This window comes from Triticum urartu, chromosome 2A (genome assembly GCF_056163025.1).
Source record: "Triticum urartu cultivar PI428250 chromosome 2A, HENAU_Tu73, whole genome shotgun sequence".
NCBI classification, from domain to species: Eukaryota; Viridiplantae; Streptophyta; class Magnoliopsida; order Poales; family Poaceae; genus Triticum; species Triticum urartu.
Genome location: NC_141874.1, coordinates 10,540,551 through 10,556,772, shown reverse-complemented (window position 1 = coordinate 10,556,772; position 16,222 = coordinate 10,540,551).

The window sequence follows — 16,222 nt, the reverse complement described above, 5'->3', positions numbered from 1 at the left end:
TTTAAATTAATAAAGCCCATAACTAAGCAGCGTGACTGACAGAGTCTGAGATTACAAACACGAGCACGGAGGCTCCGGCCAAAGAGAGCGTAAAGTCTGAAGAGTTAGCGGGCAGGCCAAAAGCAGCACTAAGCAAGCATAGATGATTACATGGCTCGAAGCCTGAGCTTAGAGCACGCAGGCTCGCTCGTGTGCCATCCAAAAGGGCCACTTCAAGTCGAAGAAGAGGCGGTTGGCTCCCTAGCCATCACGTAGACTTGACGAAGACGTTCTTGTGCATATTGAAGTTTATCAGCATCCTTGCGCCTCGCCAACGGACTCCACTGCTGCAGGAAAAGGTTACATTTGTAGATGATATTAGCAGGGTGGGATGGGAAGATACCCTCGATCGCAAGTTTGTTCCTCGTGAGCCAGAGGGCCCAGGCCAGCGCGCCCACACAGCTCCAAAGAACGCGTTTGTTGCCACCATGGACCGAGTCAACAATGGTCACAAGATCGGCGGTCGAGCACGGGTTCCATGTGGTGTTGGCTGCGGTGCGAACCGCACTCCAAGCAAAGCGAGCTAACGAGAAGCGAAAAAACACGTGATTCGCGTCTTCTGAGACGTTGCAAATCGCACAAAGGCCGGACGACGGGCCATTGCGTTTAGCAACATTGGCTGAGGTGGGCAATCTGTTACGAAACAGTTGCCAAAAAAACACCTTAATTTTAAGCGGGAGTCGCGCATTCCATAAGCCTTTCGGCACTTGGGAGGACTGGCCCAGAGTTTCTGGTACAACGACTTGACGGAAAACTTGCCGGATGGGGTGAGAGACCAAGTCACTGTATCCTCGTGCAAGGAAAGCGCGACCGCCGCGATAAGAGCAAGCAAAACCGTGAGGTGAGCTTGTTCTATTCCCGTTAGCTCCCGTTTGAAGTAGATCGCGGGGGGGGGGGGGGGGGGGGAGGAGGCAAGTGCCGTGGCAACGTGCTGCTCCGGATTGACCGCCAGGCTGTAGAGGTCCTGGAAGTCTTGCCATAGAGGCCGGGTTCCCACCCAATGGTCTAACCAAAAAGGGTCGAACGCCCATTGCCAATGCCGAACTTGGCCCCCATAGAGAAAGCCGGCCGGACCGCTTGCAGGTCGTTCCAGAAAGGAGAGCCCCTCGCCACTCCTTCAAAAAAATTCCCGGAGGGGAAGTGCCTTGCACGCAACAGGTCTACCCACAAACCCGTCGCCCCCTGCGAGAGCTTCCAAATCCACTTACACATCAGCGCAATGCTGAGGATTCTAGTGTTCGTGATCCCTAGCCCTCCCTGAGCTTTGGGACAGCAAACCGCGTCCCACCTAACCATGTGGTACTTGCGCTTGGGTCCCGATCCTTCCCAAAAGAAATGGGACCGGGGTGTATCCATCTTGGCATGCACCCCTTCGGCCAGAAGGAAAAGTCCCATGGCAAATTGCGGGAGCGAGGAGAGACTCGCATTCGTCAGGACCAGCCTAGCGGCAGAGGACATAAATTTTCCCCTCCACGGGCAAACCCGCCCGCCCACCTTAGTCCAGAGCGGAGCCCACCCCTCTATCGAGATGCGCTTGGCGTCCAACGGGAGGCCCAAATAGGTAAACTGAAGTTTGCCTAGTTTACAGTTCAGTAGATCCGCGATGCGTCTACCTTCCTGCTCGTCCATGCACATGGGCATCACTTCACACTTGTGAAAATTGATTTTAAGGCCCGACATGAGTTCGAAGCTTATAAGCAGGGCTTTAACTGTGGCCACGCTGTGGAGGTCCGGCTGAAATAGCAATAGTGTATCGTCCGCGTATTGCAAATGTGATATCCCCCCTGGGATGAGGTGTCCCGGCACCCCTTTGATGTGCCCGGCTTCCACAGCTTTCCGCAGCATTGCTGCCAGCGCATCCGCGACAAAGTTGAACAAGATCGGTGACATGGGATCACCTTGGCGTAAGCCACGCTTGTTCCTGAAGAAGTTCCCTACTTCTCCATTTACCGAGACCGCAGTTTGGCCCCCCGAGACCAATTGCATGACTCGGTGCACCCACGCCGACGAGAAGCCTCGGCTAGTAAGAATTTGTCGGAGAAAATCCCAATTAACGCGGTCGTAAGCCTTCTCAAAATCTAACTTGAGAAGGATCGCGGGTTCTTGCGTGCGTTTGAGTTCGTGAAGGGTCTCTTGTAAGGCTAACGGTCCCTCCAAAATATTCCTACCGCGAATGAATGCCGATTGCGCACGACTAATGGTTCGATGAGCGATCGGCGTGAGTCGAGTAGCGCATCCTTTAGCACATATTTTGAAAGGTACGTTAATGAGCGCTATGGGTCTGTACTGGCGAATGTTGTCCGCACCAGGTACTTTCAGGATTAGCGACAGCACACCGAAATTGAGCCGCGCTATGTCGACAAAACCTCGCATGAATCCGTTACACACCTCGAAAATGGGTTCGCGCAGCAAAGGCCAGAAATGTTTGAACATTGACACCGGCCATCCGTCCGGCCCCGGGGCCGTGTCGGATTTCATACCCTGGAGTGCGTCGTCAATCTCCTTCGGTAGGAAAGCGAGCTCCAGCCCCTCGTTTTCGCTATCGAGCACCCGTTGAGAAGGAAGCCAAACATCCGCACACAAACGTGCTCACTGGGCCTCCTCCGTCCCCATCAGACCTATATAAAAGTCATAGATGTGGCAGGAAATCTCTGATTGTTGAAGAAGGAGCCCCTGCTCCGTCTGCAACCTGAGAATCGAACATTTCCTGCGCCGGCCATTCGTGTACGCGTGGAAGTACTTCGTGTTCGCATCACCCTTGAGCGTCCACTTGAGGCCTCCCCTACGCCTCCAGTATTCCTCCTCGGCCCGAAGCAGAGCTTCGACTTGCCCCTCTAGGGCATATCGCCGCGCCCATTCTTGCTCGGAGAAAGGGCGCATATCCTCCTGAGCGTCGAGCTGAGCTATCTCATCAATGAGCCTCGCCCTCAGGATCTTATCGTCGCGACCCTGGTTCGCGCCCCACCCCTTAAGGCTTGCACGAAGGCGGCCCCCTACCGCAGTGCAGAACTCCAAAGGGCCTCATTGCTGGCCTGTGCATTGGACACATCTCTGCCACCTCTCCCTGAAGATGGTGTCAAAATCTGGGACCTCGAACCATGCTGTTTCAAAATAGAAACATGGGCTGCGACGCAATCTATCCTCCCCAGAAGATAAGATTAGCGGAATATGGTCCGACCCAATCCTTGTTTCAGCAAGAAGTGAGGATATAGTGTTAATCTCTTTCCACAGCATATTAAAATACAGATATACCTAAACCATAAGCGCTGTCCTTGTTCTAATAAAATTAGATAGCCCCTCCATTCTTTGTATTAGGTGTATTGACGAAGACACTTATCGGACGATAATTTTGGACCAAAATTACCCTGGTTACAATGTTAATTAGAGAAGTAATTACCAGAGGCAAATTAATGATATTTCCAATTCAGGGGGAGTACAAAGTGAACATACCTATAACGATTCAATTTTATATCTTATATTTACTAATCAGAGGCACCATACGAGCTTCCACGTTAATCGTCAAATTAACAAAATCGTAACCTTCTATTTAAATCTTAACGGTCGGAAAAGATCACAAATTGGAATCGCACGATACAAGAGTTTGCGTGCCTCACAATAAGCTAGACGTACATACTTGGCTAAAACAATAGATGTACGTGCTCTCCCGTATGCTCTCCGAATCCCTAATCTCATCTAAAAAACTCTCTAACCTGCCGCTCACGGACGTACATACTCAGCTGAAAAAATAGATGCACGTGCTCTCCCGTATGCTCTCCAAATCCCTAATCTCATCTAAAAAACTCTCTAACCTGCCGCTCACGGTGCCGCGGCGGCGCTCCCCTCGCGGCCTCATGTCTAGATCAAGACGTTCTCTTTGCCTCTCACCAGCCACATGCATGCTATCTCCTCCATTGCTATCGGTACTTCAAGCAGTAGCAGCAGCATGATCCATACCGTTACGTACGTGCTAATTGCTGTAGACCATGCCGACGCCGGCCTAGCCTAGGAGTACAACTGCGGCTACCTTGCCACCCCATCGCACACAAGTGTTGCCGCCTACAACACAACCACATCTACTGCGATAGCCATTTCTCGAGGAGCCGACTATGTCGCCGGCGGCCTCAACACTCTCCTCCATCACAGACCTAGCCGCGGGATCTGCCATTGCAAGACTATAGGTTCAAAAAGGACATGCTATACGAGTCTGTGTTAACTCCAAGTGTATGATTAATCTTCTTCTTTCGTTGAACAGAATTCAAGAATCCTCCCATATAGCAGTATCATCTTTGTTGCTGCACGTATTTGGTTTGGGTTGGCCCAACCTAAAAAATTCAGGGAAGACTATAGCTAGAAAACCACAGATGGTGCATGCTACTGAGATCTAATCGTCAAATTAACAAAATCATAACCTTCTATTTAAATCTTAACGGTCAGAAAAGATCACAAATTGGAATCGCACGATACAAGAGTTTGCGTGCCTCACAATAAGCTAGACGTACATACTCGGCTAAAACAATAGATGTACGTGCTCTCCCGTATGCTCTCCGAATCCCTAATCTCATCTAAAAAACTCTCTAACCTGCCGCTCACGGACGTACATACTCAGCTAAAAAAATAGATGCACGTGCTCTCCCGTATGCTCTCCAAATCCCTAATCTCATCTAAAAAACTCTCTAACCTGCCGCTCACGGTGCCGCGGCGGCGCTCCCCTCGCGGCCTCATGTATGGATCAAGACGTTCTCTTTGCCTCTCACCAGCCACATGCATGCTATCTCCTCCATTGCTATCGGTACTTCAAGCAGTAGCAGCAGCATGATCCATACCGTTACGTACGTGCTAATTGCTGTAGACCATGCCGACGCCGGCCTAGCCTACGAGTACAACTGCGGCTACCTTGCCACCCCATCGCACACAAGTGTTGCCGCCTACAACACAACCACATCTACTGCGATAGCCATTTCTCGAGGAGCCGACTATGTCACCGGCGGCCTCAACACTCTCCTCCATCACAGACCTAGCCGCGGGATCTGCCATTGCAAGACTATAGGTTCAAAAAGGACATGCTATACGAGTCTGTGTTAACTCCAAGTGTATGATTAATCTTCTTCTTTCGTTGAACGGAATTCAAGAATCCTCCCATATAGCAGTATCATCTTTGTTGCTGCACGTATTTGGTTTGGGTTGGCCCAACCTAAAAAATTCAGGGGAGACTATAGCTAGAAAACCACAGATGGTGCATGCTACTGAGATCTATTCTGATGCTTTTCTTACTGTTGGTTAGCTAAACCATGAATCGTTTGTTTCTGTTAGTTAGCTTTGTGCTTCTTCATTGGTATTCAATTAACATGAAATAACCATTATACCTGGTGCTAAACTCATGTACGCACACTTCCAGATCTTTTGTATCTACATCTTTGCCACAGGTCACAAACTGCTATTCTATTTTAATTCTTTAGTGCCTACTATTGTCCCTGTAGGTTTTTTTCATGACTAATAATCAGTGGTGGATGAAGCAAATCATACACACCTCTAAGGTTAGTCTCCTCGATCTCTTTCTACTCACGTGAGCAACTAATTAATGTTTGCTTCTCTTCGGTCCAGGTCATAAAACTGAGGGTTACTACCAAATTGTGACTTTAATTGACGCCGTCTTTATTAGATAATAGAAATTGATGCATGAAGCTTACCCATTCAAATTCCAAAAGCAACAAATCATATAATTACACCATGTTTCAGTCTGTACATTTGTTATTCAGTCAATGCAATCTGTCACTGTTACTTTCATGGGCTTTTTTCTGCTGGGAATCAAGACAGATTCGAAATTCTTTATCTATTTCGTAAGTTCGTCAAGACGGTAGCTGCTTGATTTCTCAGTGCACTAATTGGTTGTACTTGGAGGATTATCATAACAGAGAAGCTTCTTTTATGCACCAAACAAATGAGGCTTTATTATCTAGATATAATGTATACACTATTAAAATTTGGAAAATACATATATATACATATATATATCTATCATGCTTAGCTTAATACAATTAAGTACAAGGCTTGAAACTATTTTCTGTTTCTGCGATAGTCGAAAAACCTGAAGATAAAATCTGTATTGTAGGTGTCAAAGATAAACAGCAAACCATGATTTTCTTTAAACAACAATCAGTAGATGAGGGGCGTATGTCATTACATATAAAATTGAATATCATTGGAGGTAATTACATGCCGATTGTTCTACTTTTCTGGTACTAAAAGCACCAAATGATCATCTACTTATATTACTGGCTTTGAAATTTCAGATGTTGGAAGTTGTAGTTGTTGTGCGTATCTTCATATACAACAATACGTACTACTCTGTGTGATCTCTCCTTTAGCAGTAAGTTCGTATATTGGTAGGGTTTGCTCACACATATACTCAAGTACTCTTTTTCTCAACACAACATATGTAAGGGGATACATATCGAATAAATTTATATATAAAGTAGAGCCTTCCAAACTGATGTTATGTACAATGCATCAAACTATGTTTTAAGAACTCTCTGTTTCAAGACTTCGGTTTGTCTATAGTGTAGTATTAAGCATAGCTAGTTTCGTCCAGCACATCTTTCATGTTGTATGCAGCATTCGAACTACATGCATAGATCTATTGGCAAGCTGTTTAGTATTGTTATGTAGAGAGATACGAAAACTACAAAAATATCACTTCCAATTTCAGATATCCTTGCAGAAGATGTGCCATAGATTGTTACAGCACGCCAACAAACATCATGTCCTTTCGTATGTACAACTGCACTTCATATTATAAACCTCTCTTTTTTATCACAAGTCTTATTTTTTAAAATTAAATCCTACAATTTCTATCACCATTGCACATAACCTGCAATTTTTCGCAGTCTATTCCTTCTTAGCATATATAATCATGATTTGCAAAATTAATAATCGGTTGAGTTAGCCATGATGATTCAACAAGAAAATGTACTCCGGGACAATTGCTCAGCGGTTTTGATCTATGGAAATAAACATCAAATTGGTTCAAATTAGTAAGTACTAGATACCTGTTAAAATGAGATCCTACTCCTATATATGTTGCTTGATATTGCGGGTTCTGGGCCTGCTCCACTCCGGCATCGTCGTCCATACCGTCGATGTCTTCGGAGCCGCAATCGAGCATGTCAGTTAAGTCCTCGACGGTGGCTTTGAAGTGGGTGGTGGGTGGGAAGCAAAGTTCTCCGTTATCAGCCTCCAGTTCAAACCAGATATAATTCGGCTGTGAGTCCCCTTATAAGGAGAGGGTTTTTAATGAGTTCGGCCCATCGCCTAAAGGCGAGTGCCGGAAGATATCTACGGAGCTGAATTCGACGATAGGCGCCTGATCAAGCTCGAAGGACGCAGATGCACATGGTTCGGAACCTGTAGTCGGAGACGAATCCGAAGTTCCGGCGACACAGATCCCGCTCAAGGACGGGTCTGTGTGTGGCTCCAGCGCCGCCGAGTCCGCGACTTCCGTGGTGGGGTTGAGCTTCCCGTCCTCGGATGACGCGATTTGCTCCGGATCTGGGGCCAGAGAAGTTGCAGGCGGAATCTCCTGGGTGCGGTCTGATGACAGATTTAGGTCATGTTCATCGTGGTGGCAGGAAGCGGTCGCCATTGGCTCGAATCTGTCGAAGATCAAGTCTCCGCGGATATCAGCAACGTAGTTCGAGCTTCCAAACCTAACCCAATGGCCAGGGGCGTAGCTCTCAACCTGCTCGAGGTGGTCTTCTGTGTTGGCACGGAGCGCCACCGAACACAAAAAGCTGGCCGGGAGGGAAGATCTCCCCGGCGGTGGTGCCGTAGTTGTCGACGAAATGACCCATCGGTCCTTCGGTCGACGACATAGGGGAGCTCTCAATGAAATCACTAATGTCGGTGTCAAAACCGGGGAATGTCGGGTAGGGGCCCCCGAACTATGCGTCTGAGGATCAATGGTAACAGGAGGCTGGGGACACAATGTTTACCCAGGTTCGGGCCCTCTCGATGGAGGTAATACCCTACTTACTACTTGATTTATCTTGATGAATATGAGTATTACAAGAGTTGATCTACCACGAGATCGTAATGGCTAAACCCTAGAAGTCTTGCATGTATGATTATGATTGCCTCTACGGACTAAACCCTCCAGTTTATATAGACACCGGAGGGACTAGGGTTTGTACAGAGTCGGTTTACAGAGGAAGGAATCTTCATATCTGAACGCCAAGCTTGCCATCCACGCAAAGGAGAGTCCCATACGGACACGGGAATAAGTCTTCTGTCTTGTATCTTCATGTCCCATCAGTCCGGCCCATATCACATAGGCCGGATGCCCGAGGACCCCTTAATCCTGGACTCCCTCAGGGGGCGATCTCGTTGTCTTGGGGGCGGAGGTGCCCCCGCACACGCCGACTGCTGACGCTCAGGACAGTCGGCCTGAAGCGTCGCCAGTGCCGCCATCTGGCAGTGAGTTGGTGGTGGGTCTGACTCCGGCGGTCCGCACTCCAGTGCACCGTCATGTGGAAAAGGCGGCTTCAGCACCACGGCCGCTGGAAATCGGGGCCGCTAGCTCATCAACCCCCGACGCCGAGGCCACCAGTGCCGCCCCTTCGGAGTGGATGCCTGGGGGCGGAACATGTGTTCTGAACACGGCCGCACGGGATGTCCAGGTCTGGTTCCTGGCCCAAGCCACCGCCTTCCAGCATTACACGCAGGCGTTCTTGGCGACGCGGACGACCGTGCGGGTATGTTTCTTACTTCTCGTTTATTATCCTTGTAATCTTTCGTGGGGGTGCGCCAGCGCACCCGCTGGGTGTAGCCCCCGAGTTCCGGGCCGGCTGCTGAGCAGGCGGCTCGGAACTTAAAGGTAGGTTCCAAGTGCTAATTTATTTTTTTCCTTGGTTGTATTCGTTGCAGGATTACCACAACATCCGTGCAGCCGCCTTCAACTCCCATGTCCAGGAGCTGGCCAAGCGGACCACTGACTTGACCGAAAGCCGGAGTAGGCACTCCATCTTATCACATGCGGGGGCATGCCAGCGCACCCGCTGGGTGTAGCCCTCGAGATTCGGGCTGACTGCTGAGCAATCGGGCCAGATCTTTTGGTAATCACTTGTCTTCTTTGTTGATTATTGATGTCCTTTCTTTCCCATCTTTGTAGGGGCAGCCTCCGTACTGCAGCAGCGCCAGGGCGAGGTCCAAACCGAGCTGCGCACCAAGGAGGAGGAGCACAGCAAGGCGGCTCTAGAGCACGACCGCCTGGCCAAGGAGCTAGCGGATCAGGCGGAGCGGCACAGGGCGGAGCTGTTGGAAATATGCCCTACAGGCAATAATAAAAGCATTATTATTATATTTCCTTGTTCATGATAATTGTCTTTATTCATGCTATAATTGTGTTATCCGGAAATCGTAATACATGTGTGAATAATAGACACCAACATGTTCCTAGTAAGCCTCTAGTTGACTAGCTGTTGATCAACAGATAGTCATGGTTTCCTGACTATGGACATTGGATGTCATCGATAACGAGATCACATCATTAGGAGAATGATGTGATGGACAAGACCCAATCCTAAACATAGCACAAGATCGTATAGTTCGTTTGCTAGAGTTTTCCAATGTCAAGTATCCTTTCCTTAGACCATGAGATCGTGTAACTCCCGGATACCGTAGGAGTGCTTTGGGTGTACCAAACGTCACAACGTAACTGGGTGACAATAAAGGTATACTACGGGTATCTCCGAAAGTGTCTGTTGGGTTGACACGGATCAAGACTGGGATTTGTCACTCCGTATGACGGAGAGGTATCACTGGGCCCACTCGGTAATGCATCATCATTATGAGCTCAAAGTGACCAAGTGTCTGGTCACGGGATCATGCATTACGGTACGAGTAAATTGACTTGCCGGTAACGAGATTGAACGAGGTATTGGGATACCGACGATCGAATCTCGGGCAAGTAACATACCGATTGACAAAGGAAATTGTATACGGGGTTGCTTGAATCCTCGACATCGTGGTTCATCCGATGAGATCATCGTGGAGCATGTGGGAGCCAACATGGGTATCCAGATCCCGCTGTTGGTTATTGACCGAAGAGTCGTCTCGGTCATGTCTGCTTGTCTCCCGAACCCGTAGGGTCTACACACTTAAGGTTCGGTGACGCTAGGGTTGTAGGGATATGTATATGCAGTAACCCGAATGTTGTTCGGAGTCCCGGATGAGATCCCGGACGTCACGAGGAGTTCCGGAATGGTCCGGAGGTAAAGAATTATATATAGGAAGTGCTATTTCAGCCATCGGGACAAGTTTCGGGGTCACCGGTATTGTACCGGGACCACCGGAAGGGTCCCGGGGGTCCACCGGGTGGGGCCACCTATCCCGAAGGGTCCCATGGGCTGAAGTGGGAAGGGATCCAGCCCAAAGTGGGCTGGGGCGCCACTTCCCCCTAGGGCCCATGCGCCTAGGGTGGGGGGGAAACCCTAAGGAAGAGTCCCAAAGGGGGAAGGCACCTCCTAGGTGCCTTGGGTAGGAGGGATTCCTCCCTTGGCCGCCGCCCCCCTAGGAGATTGGATCTCCTAGGGCCGGCGCCCCCCCCCCCTTGGCCCCCCTATATATAGTGGGGGAGATGGAGGACTTCTTACCTTTGCCTTTGGTGCCTCCCTCTCCCTCTCCAACAACCCATCCTCCTCCATAGTGCTTGGCGAAGCCCTGACGGAGTACTGCAGCTCCACCATCACCACGCCGTCGTGCTGCTGCTGGAGCCATCTTCCTCAACCTCTCCTTTCCCCTTGCTGGATCAAGAAGAAGGAGACGTTACGCTGATCGTACGTGTGTTGAACGCGGAGGTGCCGTCCGTTCGGTGCTAGGATCTCCGGTGATTTGGATCACGTCGTGTACGACTACCTCATCCCCGTTCTTTGAACGCTTCCGCTCACGATCTACAAAGGTATGTAGATGCATCTGATTACTCGTTGCTATATGAACTCATAGATGGATCTTGGTGAAACCGTAGGAAAATTTTTGTTTTCTGCAACGTTCCCCAACAGTGGCATCATGAGCTAGGTCTATGCGTAGTTCTTCTTGCGCGAGTAGAACACAATTTGTTGTGGGCGTAGATGTTGTCAACTTTCTTGCCGCTACTAGTCTTATCTTGCTTCAACGGTATTGTGGGATGAAGCGGCCCGGACCAACCTTACACGTACGCTTACGTGAGACCGGTTCCACCGACTAACATGCACAAGTTGAATAAGGTGGCTGGCGGGTGTCTGTCTCCCCCACTTTAGTTGGAGCGGATTCGATGAAAAGGGTCCTTATGAAGGGTAAATAGAAGTTGACAAATCACGTTGTGGCTTTCACGTAGGTAAGAAAACGTTCTTGCTAGAACCCTAATTCAGCCACGTAAAACTTGCAACAACAATTAGAGGACGTCTAACTTGTTTTTGCAGCAAGTGCTTTGTGATATGATATGGCCAAAGTTGTGATGAATGATGAATGATATATATATGTGATGTATGAGATGTTCATGCTATTGTAATAGGAATCACGACTTGCATGTCGATGAGTATGACAACCGGCAGGAGCCATAGGAGCCATAGGAGCCACGTAAAACTTTATTGCTAAACGCGTTAGCCATAGTAGTAGAAGTAATAGTTGGCGAGCAACTTCATGGAGACACGATGATGGAGATCATGGTGTCAAGCCGGTGACAAGATGATCATGGAGCCCCAAGATGGAGATTAAAGGAGCTATGTGATATTGGCCATGTCATGTCACGTTTATTATTTGATTGCATGTGATGTTTATCATGTTTTTGCATCTTGTTTACTTAGAACGACGGTAGTAAATAAGATGATCCCTCATAATAATTTCAAGAAGTGTTCCCCCTAAATGTGCACCGTTGCGACAGTTCGTTGTTTCGAAGCACCACGTGACGATCGGGTGTGATAGATTCTAACGTTCACATACAACGGGTGTAAGACAGATTTACACATAAAAACACTTAGGTTGACTTGACGAGCCTAGCATGTACAGACATGGCCTCGGAACACAGAAGACCGAAAGGTCGAGCATGAGTCGTATAGAAGATACGATCAACATGAAGATGTTCACCGATGTTGACTAGTCCGTCTCACGTGATGATCAGACATGGCCTAGTTGACTCGGATCATGTTATACTTAGATGACTAGAAGAGGGATGTCTATCTAAGTGGGAGTTCATTAAATAATTTGATTAGATGAACTTAATTATCATGAACTTAGTCTAAAATATTTACAATATGTCTTGTAGATCAAATGGCCAACGTAGTCCTCAACTTCAACGCGTTCCTAGAGAAAACCAAGCTGAAAGACGATGGCAGCAACTACACGGACTGGGTCCGGAACCTGAGGATCATCCTCATAGCTGCCAAGAAAGATTATGTCCTACAAGCACCGCTGGGTGACGCACATGTTCTCCCTGCAGAACAAGACGTTATGAACGCTTGGTAGGCACGTACCGATGACTACTCCCTCGTTCAGTGCGGCATGCTTTACATCTTATAGCCGGGGCTCCAAAAGCGTTTTGAGAGACACGGAGCATATGAGATGTTCGAAGAGCTGAAAATGGTTTTCCAAGCTCATGCCCGGGTCGAGAGATATGAAGTCTCCGACAAATTCTTCAGCTGTAAGATGCAGGAAAATAGTTCTGTTAGTGAGCACATACTCACTATGTCTGGGTTACATAACCGCTTGACTCAGCTGGGAGTTAATCTCCCGGACGACGCGGTCATTGACAGAATCCTCCAGTCGCTTCCACCAAGCTACAAGATCTTTGTGATGAACTTCAATATGCAGGGGATGGAAAAGACCATTCCTGAAGTATTTGCTATGCTGAAATCAGCAGAGGTAGAAGTCAAGAAGGAACATCAAGTGTTGATGGTCAATAAAACCACTAAGTTCAAGAAGGGCAAGGGTAAAAAGAACTTCAAGAAGGACGGCAAGGGAGTTGCCGCGCCCGGCAAGCAAGCTGCCGGGAAGAAGCCAAAGAATGGACCCAAGCCCGAGACTAAGTGCTTTTATTGCAAGGAAAGTGGTCACTGGAAGCGGAACTGCCCCAAATACTTAGCGGACAAGAAGGCCGGCAAAACGAAAGGTATATGTGATATACATGTAATTGATGTGTACCTTACCAGTACTCGTAGTAGCTCCTGGGTATTTGATACCGGTGCAGTTGCTCACATTTGTAACTCAAAGCAGGAGCTTCGGAATAAGCGGAGACTGGCGAAGGACGAGGTGACGATGCGCGTCGGGAATGGTTCCAAGGTCGATGTGATCGCCGTCGGCACGCTACCTCTACATTTACCTTCGGGATTAGTTTTAAACCTTAATAATTGTTATTTAGTGCCAGCTTTGAGCATGAACATTGTATCGGGATCTCGTTTAATTCGAGATGGCTACTCATTTAAATCCGAGAATAATGGTTGTTCTATTTATATGAGAGATATGTTTTATGGTCATGCTCTGATGGTGAATGGTTTATTCTTAATGAATCTCGAGCGTAATGCTACACATATTCATAGTGTGAGTACCAAAAGATGTAAGGTTGATAATGATAGTCCCACATACTTGTGGCACTGCCGCCTTGGTCACATAGGTGTCAAACGCATGAAGAAGCTCCATGCAGATGGACTTTTAGAGTCTCTTGATTATGAATCATTTGACACGTGCGAACCATGCCTCATGGGTAAAATGACCAAGACTCCGTTCTCAGGAACAATGGAGCGAGCAACCAACTTATTGGAAATCATACATACTGATGTGTGCGGTCCAATGAGTGTTGAGGCTCGCGGTGGCTATCGTTATGTTCTCACCCTCACTGATGACTTGAGTAGATATGGGTATATCTATTTGATGAAACACAAGTCTAAAACCTTTGAAAAGTTCAAGGAATTTCAGAGTGAGGTTGAGAATCAACATGACAAGAAAATCAAGTTTCTACGATCAGATCGTGGAGGAGAATACTTGAGTCATGAATTTGGCACATACTTAAGAAAATGTGGAATAGTTTCACAACTCAGGCCGCCTGGAACACCTCAGCGTAATGGTGTGTCCGAACATCGTAATCGCACTCTATTAGGTATGGTGCGATCTATGATGTCTCTTACCGATTTACCGCTATCTTTTTGGGGCTATGCTTTAGATACTGTCGCATTCACTTTAAATAGGGCTCCGTAGAAATCCGTTGAGACGACACCGTATGAATTATGGTTTGGGAAGAAACCTAAGCTGTCATTTCTAAAAGTTTGGGGATGCGATGCTTATGTCAAGAAACTTCAACCTGAAAAGCTCGAACCCAAGTCGGAAAAATGCGTCTTCATAGGATACCCTAAAGAAACTATTGGGTATACCTTCTACCTCAGATCCGAAGGCAAGATCTTTGTTGCCAAGAATGGATCCTTTCTAGAGAAAGAGTTTCTCTCGAAAGAAGTAAGTGGGAGGAAAGTAGAACTTGATGAAGTATTACCTCTTGAACCGGAGAATGGCGCAACTCAAGAAAATGTTCCTGAGGTGCCTGCACCGACTAGAGAGGAAGTTAATGATAATGATCAAGATACTTCTGATCAAGCTCCTACTGAAATTTGAAGGTCCACAAGGACACGTTCCGCACCAGAGTGGTACGGCAACCCTGTCTTGGAAATCATGTTGTTAGACAACGGTGAACCTTCGAACTATGAAGAAGCGATGGCGGGCCCGGATTCCGACAAATGGCTAGAAGCCATGAAATCCGTGATAGGATCCATGTATGAAAACGAAGTGTGGACTTTGACTGACTTGGCCGTTGAGCGGCGAGCCATAGAAAATAAATGGATCTTTAAGAAGAAGACAGACGCGGATGGTAATGTGACCATCTATAAAGCTCGTCTTGTCGCTAAGGGTTATCAACAAGTTCAAGGCGTTGACTACGATGAGACTTTCTCACCGGTAGCGAAGCTAAAGTCCGTCTGAATCATGTTAGCAATTGCCGCATTCTACGATTATGAGATATGGCAAATGGACGTCAAAACGGCATTCCTTAATGGTTTCCTTAAGGAAGATTTGTATATGATGCACCCGGAAGGTTTTGTCGATCCTAAGAATGCTGACAAGGTGTGCAAGCTCCAACGCTCGATTTATGGGCTGGTGCAAGCATCTCGGAGTTGGAACATTCGCTTTGATGAGATGATCAAAGCGTTTGGGTTTACGCAGACTTATGGAGAAGCCTGCGTTTACAAGAAAGTGACTGGGAGCTCGGTAGCATTTCTCATACTATATGTAGATGACATACTTTTGATGGGAAATGATATAGAACTCTTGGACAGCATTAAGGCCTACTTGAATAAGAGTTTTTCAATGAAGGACCTTGGAAAGCTGCTTATATATTAGGCATCAAAATCTATAGAGATAGATTGAGACGCCTCATAGGTCTTTCACAAAGCACATACCTTGATAAGATATTGAAGAAGTTCAATATGGATCAGTCTAAGAAGGGGTTCTTACCTGTGTTACAAGGTGTGAAATTGAGCTCTGCTCAATGTCCGACCACGGCAGAAGATATAGAAGAGATGAGTGTCATCCCCTATGCCTCAGCCATAGGTTCTATTATGTATGCCATGCTGTGTACCAGACCTGATGTAAACCTTGCCGTATGTTTGGTAGGAAGGTACCAAAGTAATCCCGGCAAGGAACACTGGACAGCGGTCAAGAATATCCTGAAGTACCTGAAAAGGACTAAGGAAATGTTTCTCGTTTATGGAGGTGATGAAGAGCTCGTCGTAAAGGGTTACGTCGACGCTAGCTTCGACACAGATCTGGATGACTCTAATTCTCAAACCGGATACGTGTATATTTTGAATGGTGGGGCAGTAAGCTGGTGCAGTTGCAAGCAGAGCGTCGTGGCGGGATCTACATGTGAAGCGGAGTACATGGCAGCCTCGGAGGCAGCACATGAAGCAATTTGGGTGAAGGAGTTCATCACCGACCTAGGAGTCATACCCAATGCGTCGGGGCCAATCAAACTCTTCTGTGACAACACTGGAGCTATTGCACTTGCCAAGGAGCCCAGTTTTCACAAGAAGACAAGGCACATCAAGCGTCGCTTCAACTCCATTCGTGAAAATGTTAAAGATGGAGACATAGATATTTGTAAAGTACATACGGACCT